The following is a 12,368-nucleotide window of genomic DNA, read 5'->3' on the forward strand; positions in this document are numbered from 1 at the left end:
CCCAGGCAGTGGCACCCATCACCACATCCAGAGCACCCACTGAGTGAGTTAGAACAGCCAGGCCAGCCATTACTGCCTCCCCTGAGTCCCCTCAGACCACTGGCATCCGCCATCCACCACTGTGTGTGTGTGTGTGTGTGCATGCATAGGCCACTGAGCCCTGCCCATCCTGTTCAGGCCTCCTCTGTCTGACCTGACCACCACAGGCATCCAGGGCATTACAGGCCATCCCTTAGACCTGAGACCACCATCCAGGCTCCAGCACTGTCCAGCAGTATTACAGGCCTCCTCTGTCTGACCTGACCACCACAGGCATCCATGGCATTACAGGCCATCCCTTAGACCTGAGACCATCATCCAGCACTGTGCATTAGATTACAGGCCATCCCTTAGACCTGAGACCACCATCCAGGCTCCAGCACTGTCCAGCAGCATTACAGGCCTCCTCTGTCTGACCTGACCACCACAGGAATCCAGGGCATTACAGGCCATCCCTTAGACCTGAGACCACCATCCAGGCTCCAGCACTGTCCAGCAGCATTACAGGCCTCCTTTGTCTGACCTGACCACCACAGGCATCCAGGGCATTACAGGCCATCCCTTAGACCTGAGACCACCATCCAGGCTCCAGAACTTTCCAGCAGCATTACAGGCCTCCTCTGTCTGATCTGACCATCGCAGGCATCCAGGGCATTACATGCCACCCCTTAGACCTGAGATCACCATCCAGCACTGTGCATTAGATTACAGGCCATCCCTTAGACCTGAGACCACCATCCAGGCTCCAGCACTGTCCATCAGCATTACAGGCCTCCTCTGTCTGATCTGACCATCACAGGCATCCAGGGCATTACATGCCATCCCTTAGACCTGAGATCACCATCCAGCACTGTGCATTAGATTACAGGCCATCCCTTAGACCTGAGACCACCATCCAGGCTCCAGCACTGTCCAGCAGCATTACAGGCCTCCTCTGTCTGACCTGACCACCACAGGAATCCAGGGCATTACAGGCCATCCCTTAGACCTGAGACCACCATCCAGGCTCCAGCACTGTCCAGCAGCATTACAGGCCTCCTCTGTCTGACCTGACCACCACAGGCATCCAGGGCATTACAGGCCATCCCTTAGACCTGAGACCACCATCCAGGCTCCAGAACTTTCCAGCAGCATTACAGGCCTCCTCTGTCTGATCTGACCATCACAGGCATCCAGGGCATTACATGCCATCCCTTAGACCTGAGATCACCATCCAGCACTGTGCATTAGATTACAGGCCATCCCTTAGACCTGAGACCACCATCCTGGCTCCAGCACTGTCCATCAGCATTACAGGCCTCCTTTGTCTGACCTGACCACCACAGGCATCCAGGGCATTACAGGCCATCCCTTAGACCTGAGACCACCATCCAGGCTCCAGCACTGTCCAGCAGCATTACAGACGGCCTCTTCTATCTGACCTGACCACCACAGGCATCCAGGGCATTACAGGCCATCCCTTAGACCTGAGACCACCATCCAGCCCTGTGCATTAGATTACAGGCCATCCCTTAGACCTGAGACCACCATCCAGGCTCCAGCACTGTCCAGCAGCATTACAGGCCTCCTCTGTCTGACCTGACCACCACAGGCATCCAGGGCAATACAGGCCATCCCTTAGACCTGAGACCACCATCCAGGCTCCAGCACTGTCCATCAGCATTACAGGCCTCCTTTGTCTGATCTGACCACCACAGGCATCCAGGGCATTACAGGCCATCCCTTAGACCTGAGACCAGTATCCAGGCTCCAGCACTGTCCAGCAGCATTACAGGCCTCCTCTGTCTGACCTGGCCACCACAGGCATCCAGGGCATTACAGGCCATCCCTTAGACCTGAGACCACCATCCAGCCCTGTTCATTAGATTACAGGCCATCCCTTAGACCTGAGACCACCATCCAGGCTCCAGCACTGTCCAGCAGCATTACAGACCTCCTCTGTTTGACCTGACCACCACAGGCATCCAGGGCATTACAGGCCATCCCTTAGACCTGAGACCGCCATCCAGGCTCCAGCACTGTCCAGCAGCATTACAGGCCTTCTCTGTCTGACCTGACCACCACAGGCATCCAGGGCATTACAGGCCATCCCTTAGACCTGAGACCACCATCCAGGCTCCAGCACGGTCCAGCAGCATTACAGGCCTCCTCTGTCTGACCTAACCACCACAGGCATCCAGGGCATCACAGGCCATCCCTTAGACCTGAGACCACCATCCAGCACTGTGCATTAGATTACAGGCCATCCCTTAGACCTGAGACCACCATCCTGGCTCCAGCACTGTCCATCAGCATTACAGGCCTCCTCTGTCTGATCTGACCATCACAGGCATCCAGGGCATTACATGCCATCCCTTAGACCTGAGATCACCATCCAGCACTGTGCATTAGATTACAGGCCATCCCTTAGACCTGAGACCACCATCCAGGCTCCAGCACTGTCCAGCAGCATTACAGGCCTCCTCTGTCTGACCTGACCACCACAGGAATCCAGGGCATTACAGGCCATCCCTTAGACCTGAGACCACCATCCAGGCTCCAGCACTGTCCAGCAGCATTACAGGCCTCCTCTGTCTGACCCGACCACCACAGGCATCCAGGGCATTACAGGCCATCCCTTAGACCTGAGACCACCATCCAGGCTCCAGAACTTTCCAGCAGCATTACAGGCCTCCTCTGTCTGAACTGACCATCACAGGCATCCAGGGCATTACATGCCATCCCTTAGACCTGAGATCACCATCCAGCACTGTGCATTAGATTACAGGCCATCCCTTAGACCTGAGACCACCATCCTGGCTCCAGCACTGTCCATCAGCATTACAGGCCTCCTTTGTCTGACCTGACCACCACAGGCATCCAGGGCATTACAGGCCATCCCTTAGACCTGAGACCACCATCCAGGCTCCAGCACTGTCCAGCAGCATTACAGGCGGCCTCTTCTATCTGACCTGACCACCACAGGCATCCAGGGCATTACAGGCCATCCCTTAGACCTGAGACCACCATCCAGCCCTGTGCATTAGATTACAGGCCATCCCTTAGACCTGAGACCACCATCCAGGCTCCAGCACTGTCCAGCAGCATTACAGGCCTCCTCTGTCTGACCTGACCACCACAGGCATCCAGGGCAATACAGGCCATCCCTTAGACCTGAGACCACCATCCAGGCTCCAGCACTGTCCATCAGCATTACAGGCCTCCTTTGTCTGATCTGACCACCACAGGCATCCAGGGCATTACAGGCCATCCCTTAGACCTGAGACCAGTATCCAGGCTCCAGCACTGTCCAGCAGCATTACAGGCCTCCTCTGTCTGACCTGACCACCACAGGCATCCAGGGCATTACAGGCCATCCCTTAGACCTGAGACCACCATCCAGCCCTGTGCATTAGATTACAGGCCATCCCTTAGACCTGAGACCACCATCCAGGCTCCAGCACTGTCCAGCAGCATTACAGGCCTCCTCTGTCTGACCTGACCACCACAGGCATCCAGGGCATTACAGGCCATCCCTTAGACCTGAGACCGCCATCCAGGCTCCAGCACTGTCCAGCAGCCTTATAGGCCTTCTCTGTCTGACCTGACCACCACAGGCATCCAGGGCATTACAGGCCATCCCTTAGACCTGAGACCACCATCCAGGCTCCAGCACGGTCCAGCAGCATTACAGGCCTCCTCTGTCTGACCTGACCACCACAGGCATCCAGGGCATCACAGGCCATCCCTTAGACCTGAGACCACCATCCAGCACTGTGCATTAGATTACAGGCCATTCCTTAGACCCGAGACCACCATCCAGCACTGTCCAGCACACAGCACTATCATCCAGAGAAATGTCCACGACCGCGTCTGTCTCTGTGACTGGTAGAAAGAGAAGAGAAGATCTGTGGGTGTATTTAACATTTGATGCTAAGGACAACAAGACCCTTTGCAAACCATGTGGAGTGACACTAACTGGTAAAAATACAACAAACTTGAAGCGTCATTTGCAGACAACTCATCCCGAAATTCAAACAAAGGTAAGCAGTGCATGATAGCACTTAACTCCACTTTTGTATAAAGAGACAATTGGAGCTGAGTGAGAGAGAATGTAAAATCAGAATAACTAGAATTTTCCCCCCTAATTTAACCCCACAGATACAGAAAACCTCAAATGATGGACCAAATTAAGCCAGTGCACCACCGCAAACTATTTACACTGCTCTTTTAGGTGCTTCAAAATACAAAATTGACTCTAAAGCCCCGTACACACGTAGTGATTGTCGGCCAAACGATCGGCCGTCTTTTGTCCGGTGCTGTCCTGTTGGCTGAAAACTGCAAAAGACTGCACATGAATTTTGTCGGCCAACAACAGCCGACTGCAGAAGTGATGTCATGTGATGGTTAACTTTCCGTGTGTTTTTTCTTTTCTGAGCATGCCCAGTCTTGCTAATCGGCTGTTTGTCGGCCGAATTCTGTACTGACTGGCGAACAATCGGCCGTTCTGGTGTTGGCCAACAAAAATTTTAATGCCTGCACACCAGATTCTGTTCGGCCAAAAAGTCGCTGTCGGTTGTCGGAAGCATCATACTAACAAGCCGACAATCGGCCGATCGTTCGGCGGCCGAATATTTACGGCCGACAATCGCTACGTGTGTACGGGGCTTAAGGAACAACAGGCCAGGGAGGAGGTCACAGCAAGATGGATTTGGCGTCAGAACGATTGAAGATGAGGACTTTGTTAGCATGAAGGAGACAGTAGATAGAAAGCTGACTGTTCCAAAGAAAACTAAAATAAGCAATCTGATTGACAAACAATATGAAGATGAAAAACAAAAATTCAAAAAGAGACTGACTGCTGCTTGGAGAGTATCTACTTGCACTGATTTGTGGACCAAAAAAGGACTCTCAGCTTCATTCCTTGCTATAAGTGCATGCTACTTTTGTGTTGAACAACATAAATCTGAACACATATTGTTGGCCCTTGAACAAGTAGCCCACCCACACACTGCACAGTCAATTAAAACATGTGTGTACAAATGCTTGCAAGAGTGGGACATACCAAAGAGGAAGATTCTCACAGTGATAACAGACTATGGGAGCAATATGGTGGCAGCATTTAAACAAACTGCAGCAGTAGCAGAAGAACCACCCAGCTCTAGTGAGGAAGATTCCCCCATGACGGAAAGTGAATCTGAGACAGGGTCTGAAATTGATGATCTGCGGTGAGCCAATTTTAATATTATTTTACATGACACGGTTCAGTTGACACCAGTTAATTATCACACGCATATGAGATGATTGATATGTGTAGTGCATACCTTACAACTAGTGGTCCACATGTTGCAGAAGGAGGCAAGTGTGAAGAGAATACTGGATAAAGCAAGATCAATAGTGAACCTCTTCCGCAAGTCTTCCTTCGCAACACAGAAGATATTGGAGCATTGTGGCCTGACCCTTTTTCAATGACTGCCCCACATGCTGGTCAAGCACATTCAACATGATCGCAAGACTCCTCGAACTAAATGAGTCAGTCTGCCAAATCACAAACAACATGGGATGGGACAGCTTGCTCCCTAGTAAATGGCAAAAGCTCAGATCATTGCAAGACCTACTGCTGCCTTTTGCAGAACATACTAAAACCCTCCAGAGGGACACCATGTCCATGTTCCTGGCTGTCATTGCTCTCTTTGATCTACTCAGCCACCTTGAGGACTTTAAACAGAACACTAGCTACCAAGACCTTGTTCTCGCCACTTGCGGCAGCTGCTTGTTTTGTCAACCCTACTGTCTGTGAAACCCTTGTTGATGTGGCAGATCATGAGAATATTCAGGAATTGCTTAAAAAGACAGAGGAGTACGGATAAGAAAATCCACCTTGTCCCACACGCAACATCATGAATTGTCTGAAGATGATGTGGAACTAGTGGAACAGGAGAATATTGAAAAATCGGAGGAAGTGGAAGAAGCACCAGCATTCACATCTAAGCAGCCAATCTTTCGGTTTCTTTCTAAATGCCACAGAAGACCCAGGCAGAGGATCTCCCCAAAAAGCATAATACAGCAGATCAGAAAATATAAGGAAGAGCTTTTGCATCAAGTTGAGGACAACACTGCAACAGATTTTTGGCTGTCAAAGAGTGACACTATTTATCACCAGCTAAAACCTTTTGCTTTAGACCTGCTGGCTGGCTATGCCAGCTTCTCAAGCCTTTGCAGACAGGGTATTCAGTGTCACAGGTGACCTCTCTAGAGGCTGGCGGAATAGAGCAAGGGTCATTTTGGCAAAAAGTGCTTTCCTTAAAATTAATCGAAACAAATAGAAGTGTTTTATTATTGTTATTTCTATAAGAAGCATAACTAATACTTGTGCTTCAAAAACAGTGTTAATTGTCAATTCAATTCATTGGAAAAATGCACACAGGCTACAAATGCCATTTGTATGTGGAACAATAACAACAACCACCACTTATTAACTCCTTTCTCTCTTAGCATTGACAAATGTTACAATATAGACAAATATCGCACTAATGAAAAAGAAAAATAGATCAGTAACGGTCAAAAAGGGCAGCCTTACATCGGGGTCCTGCTGCAGTTCTTTTTAGTGTAATATTTACCTCTATTGTCATTGCGAATGCTGAGACTGAGAAAGAGGAAAGAGGGGTTGATAAAAAGTGGTAAGTCTGTTATAATTCAGACCCTAATGGCATTATTGTAGACTGTGCACATTTTTATTTAATACATCTGAGAATTAGAACTGTTAAAATAATAAGCTGACACCGTAAATGGGTTCTTATTGTAGAAATAAGCATTACCCTCCTCAAGTTACAGTATTGGCTTATTATGCAGTGCCAGTGCCAGGCTGGCAGTGCCAGTGCCTGTGCAAGTGTGCACTGCAGCTGTTCTTGGATGGTTGAGGTGGGAAGTTTTTTTCACTAAGGATGTTTTTGTACCATTCTTTATTCATGGCTGTGTTCTTAGGCAAAATTGTGAGTGAGCCCACTCCCTTGTTGGCTGAGAACTTAGCAACCCCCCCCCCCCCCCCCCACAGTGGTCTCAGGATGCTTTACTGTTGCCAGGAGCATGACACAGGACTGATGAAGTGAGCTGATGCTTCCCTGGAGTCTCTGCAGCTGTTCTTGGATGGTTGAGGTGGGAAGGAAGTTGTTCTCTTCTCTGAGGATGTTTTTGTACCATTCTTTATTCATGGGCTCTTCTTAGGCAAAATTGTGAGTGAGCAGTGAGCACACTCCCTTGTTGACTGAGAATTTAGCAACCCCCCCCCCCCCCCCACAGTGATCTCAGGATGCTTTACTGTTGCCATGAGCATGACACAGGACTGATGAAGTGAGCTGATGCCTATTTTTTCTTCCCTGGAATCTCTGCAGCTGTTCTTGGATGGTTGAGGTGGGAAGGAAGTTGTTCTCTTCTCTGAGGATGTTTTTGTACCATTCCTTATTCATGGCTGTGTTCTTAGGCAAAATTGTGAGTGAGCCCACTCCCTTGTTGGCTGAGAACTTAGCAACCCCCCCCCCCCCCACAGTGGTCTCAGGTCTCAGGATGCTGTACTGTTGCCATGAGCATGACACAGGACTGATGAAGTGAGCTGATGCTTATTTTTTCTTCCTTGGAGTGAGTCTCTGGACAAGTTTTTTTTGGGATGCCCCAAGCAATCAGAAAGGGGAATGAATCGTCAGAGAAAGTTACTTTACTCCAGTCCCTTTGACACCAGGTAAAGCTGCTGAAAGGTTTTATTGTGTTCTGTTCAGTTTCTTGACCTTTTAAAGTTCATGTAAATGTGCACTGCATGACTGGCATAATCACGAGTCGACGAGCCTGCAAAGTTTTTATTTTTTTGTATTTTTATTACATTTTTATGTTACCCCCTTTGGTCAAAAAAGCAATATTCTTGGCAAAACAGTTTTGCCTAAATAAAGTCTTAATGACTAAATCTGTGTCTGTGTAGTGCTGTGCTAGTGCATGCTCAAAGCTTAATAACATAAATATTAACATTTGATTTTTCACTCCAGCAGTAGTATATAATGAGCTTGGAAATTGTAGATAAATGCTTAAATAATGCTTACAAATTACAATTGAATTACACCCATTCGATTATAGATGACTAAAATTATTTTTAGTCGACTAAAATGTAGGACGTTTTAGTCGACTAAAATGTAGGACGTTTTAGTCGACTAAAATGTACTGGAGTTTTAGTCAACTAAATACGACTAAAACTAAAACACTTGCAGAAGACTAAAATGGGACTAAAACTAAAATTCCATTTTAGTCCTAAGGGCCCTTTCACACGGGCGCTCCGTATGTCCGCAAATCATCCTATTTTTTTGCGGATGATTTGCGGACATAATGTAAGTCTATGGCATTGCGGATGTCAGCGGATGCCATCCGCTGACATCCGATTTTCCTCCTTTCAGTTCTGTTCCGTTTTTTCCGTATGCACAGATCCAAGTGTTTTTATGTTACTGCCTCTGTTTACTTGTTTTTTACTATCCTTTAATATTTCAAAAAATATATGTTTTGGGGTTTTTAGGTAAAGGTAATGTAACAAATGTGCATTTAAAAAAAAAAAAAAAAAAGGCAGCGAAAGGATTAAACAACCCTCTAACACATGAGAGATTTTTCCATAGAATTATAATGAGATATGTTGCTACTGTGCCATCAGTTTTGGACCTTTCATGTTTGTTGTCTGACTCTATGAAAAATGACCTGGATACCTACTATTTGTTATCATTTTTAAACTTTTCTATATTCTTTTGTTTATTTGTATTATACGTTAACCAGCTTAGCGGTATCCCCGAGCGTGACTCGGGGTGGATTTTCCATGCTATTATCGGTATCCCCGAGTCACGCTCGGGGTGGATGTGCAGAGCGTGCAGCGGTGTCTCTTACCTTCTCCTGGCGATCCAGCGATGATCTCCCATTGCTGTGATCGCCAGCCGAGATCCCCGCCGCTCGTCCGTCGGTCTGATGACTTCCTGGTTCCGTTCCCTGCAGCAGCAATGCTGCATGGGAGCGGAACTGGGAGGGAAATTCAAAAGTTGCACCAAACACAAACACATAACATTTATATTATATTATATATATATATATATATCTATATATATATATATATATATATATATATATATATATATATATATATATATATGTATGTATGTATGTGTGTATATATGTATATATATGTGTGTATATAAACATACACATATATATATATATATATATATATATATATATATATATACACACACATATATGTGTATATATATACACATATATATATATATATGTACACATATATATAATATATATATAAATATATAACGCATGAATTATAATCGAATCAATAATATAATTTTATTATATAATATATATATATATATATATATATATATATATATATATATATATATATATATATATATAATATATTATATAATAAAATGATATTATTGATTAGATTATAATTCATGCGTTTGTGTTTCAAATTTATCACATCTGGGATGTCTACTAGAGTCTTGTTTTGGTCAGGTTTAAGTCAGTAATTACTAAGAATTGTAGACCTATAATACATAACGCCAAATTTCCATGCAAAAAATTGTACCACTTTTGGTACATAATTCCTGACATAATCATACCGCCAGGGAGGTTAAAGAAGAACTGAAGTATTGACATGTTTTTACATGTATTTATAATATTTAAAGATTAATTCTATATACACTGAAGAAAATTATAAACCTATTTCTCTCAAATATTTTTCACAAACCTGTCTAAATCTGTGTTAGTGAGCACTGCTCCTTTGCCGAGATAATCCATCCACCTCACAGGTGTGGCATATCAAGATGCTGATTAGACAGTATGATTATTGCACAGGTGTGCTTTAGGCTGGCCACAATAAAAGGCCACTCTAAAATGTGCAGTTTTATTACACAGCACACTGCCACAGATGTCTCAAGTTTTGAGGGAGTGTGCAATTGGCATGCTGACTGCAGGACTGTCCACTAGAGCTGTTGCCCGTGAATTGAATGTTCATTTCTCTACCATAAGCTGTCTTCCAAGGCGTTTCAGAGAATTTGGCAGTACATCCAACCAGCCTCACAACCACAGACCACGTGTAACCACACCAGCCCAGGACCTCCACATCCAGCATCTTCACCTCCAAGATCGTCTTAGACCAGACATCCGGACAGCTGCTGCAACAATCAATTTGGATAACCAAAGGATTTCTGCACAAACTGTCAGAGTACGTCTCAGAGAAGCTCATCTGCATGCTCGTCATCCTCATCGGGGTCTCGACCTGACTGCAGCTCGTTGTCGTAACCGACTTGAGTGGGAAAATGCTCAATGGCGTCTGGCACTTTGGAGAGGTGTTCTCTTCACAGATGAAATCCGGTTTTCACTATACAGGGCAGACGGCAGACAGCGTGTATGACGTTGTGTGTGTGAGTGGTTTGCTGATGTCAACGTTGTGGATGGAGTGGCCCATGGTGGCGGTGAAGTTATGGTATGGGCAGGCGTGTTATGGACAATGAACACAGGTGCATTTTATTGATAACATTTTGAATGCCCAGAGATACCGTGATGAGATCCTGAGGCCCATTGTTGTGCCATTCATCCACGACTATCACCTCATGTTGCAGCATGATAATGCACGGCCCAGTGTTGCAAGGATCTGTACACAATTCCTGGAAGCTGAAAGCATCCCAGTTCATGCATGGCCAGCATACTCACTGGACATGTCAACCACTGAGCATGTTTGGGATGCTCTGGATGAGCGTGTACGACAGCGTGTTCCAGGTCCTGTCAATATCTAGCAACTTCGCACAGTCATTGAAGAGGAGTGGACCAACATTCCACAGGCCACACTCAAGAACCTGATCAACTCTATGCGAAGGAGATGTGTTACACTGCGTGAGGCAAATAGTGGTCACACCAAATACTGATTGGTTTACGGATCCCCCCTGCACCCCTCCAATATAATAAAACTGCACATTTTAGAGTGGCCTTTATTGTGTCCAGCCTAAGGCACACCTGTGCAATAATCATGCTGTCTAATCAGCATCTTGATATGCCACACCTGTGAGGTGGATGGATTATCTCGGCAAAGTAGAAGTGCTCACTAACACAGATTTAGACAGATTTTGTGAACAATATTTGAGAGAAATAGGCCTTTTGTGTACATAGAAAAAGTCTTAGATCTTTGAGTTCAGCTCATGAAAAATGGGGCAAAAACAAAAGTGTTGCATTTATATTTTGTTCAGCATATGAATCTTTTTACGTAGTATGCATATACTCTACTACAGTAATATCCACTAGCTTCTGGTCCTGTGCTTCATTGTGAACAGAGGAAGTTGTCTGCTCAGTACCAGGTGCCATTTGTTTTGCAATTGTTCAACGAGTACAAAGCTTTCTCTGATTGGATTGAGGTGCAGAGGCAGGGCGATGACGCCACAATCCCTACAGTACCTTGTCCAAGAGAATGATTTGCATCAATTGAGAAAATGCAAAGCGTTCTCTAAATTGTATTCCACACTAATGGAGCGACTTCCTGTGTTCACTGTGCAGCAGGGCAGCTGCTCGGCAAGGGACACAGAAGCTAGAGGACATTATTGTAATAGTGGTGCCTACTACAGTGATTTCCAGCAGAGGAATCAACCAAGTATGGTGTACACATAATTACAATAGTCCAAGCTGGCCCAATGTAACAAGATTCATACCTGGAATTCATCTTTAAATATTGGAAATGCAATTATTAAAAACCTTATTTGAACTTGACCTCCAGAAGGTTTTACCCCCCTTCATGACCAGGGCCGTTTCTGCTATTCATTACACTGTACACAAATTAAATATTATAATTATATCTTTTTTTCATACAAATTGAGCTTTCTTTTGGTAGTATTTAATCACCACTGGGTTTTTTTATTTTTCCCTGTATAAATGAAAAATACCGAAATGTATTAAAAAAAAAAAAAAATGTTTTTCTTAGTTTCTGTTCTAAAATTTTGCAAGCAAATAATCTTTCCTCATAAATTTAAGCCAAATTGTAGTATTCAACATTTCTTTGGTATAAATAACCCAAATCAGTTTATATTTTTTAGTCTGTGTGAAAGTTATAGAGTCTACAATTTATAGTATATATATATATATATTTGAAAACTGATCAGTCCTGATGTACTGACAGCTTATCTCATTTCTTGTGGCCCAAAAATGCCAGGACAGTACAAACCCCCAAATAACCCCTTTTTTGGAACATAGACTAGGGTATTTAGTAAGAGGCATGGTGAGTCTTTTGAAGTTGTAATTTTTGTCACATTTATTTGGAGAATGAAAAA

The sequence above is a fragment of the Pelophylax lessonae genome, assembly GCF_965119305.1.
Source record: "Pelophylax lessonae genome assembly, chromosome: 2".
Lineage (NCBI taxonomy): Eukaryota > Metazoa > Chordata > Amphibia > Anura > Ranidae > Pelophylax > Pelophylax lessonae.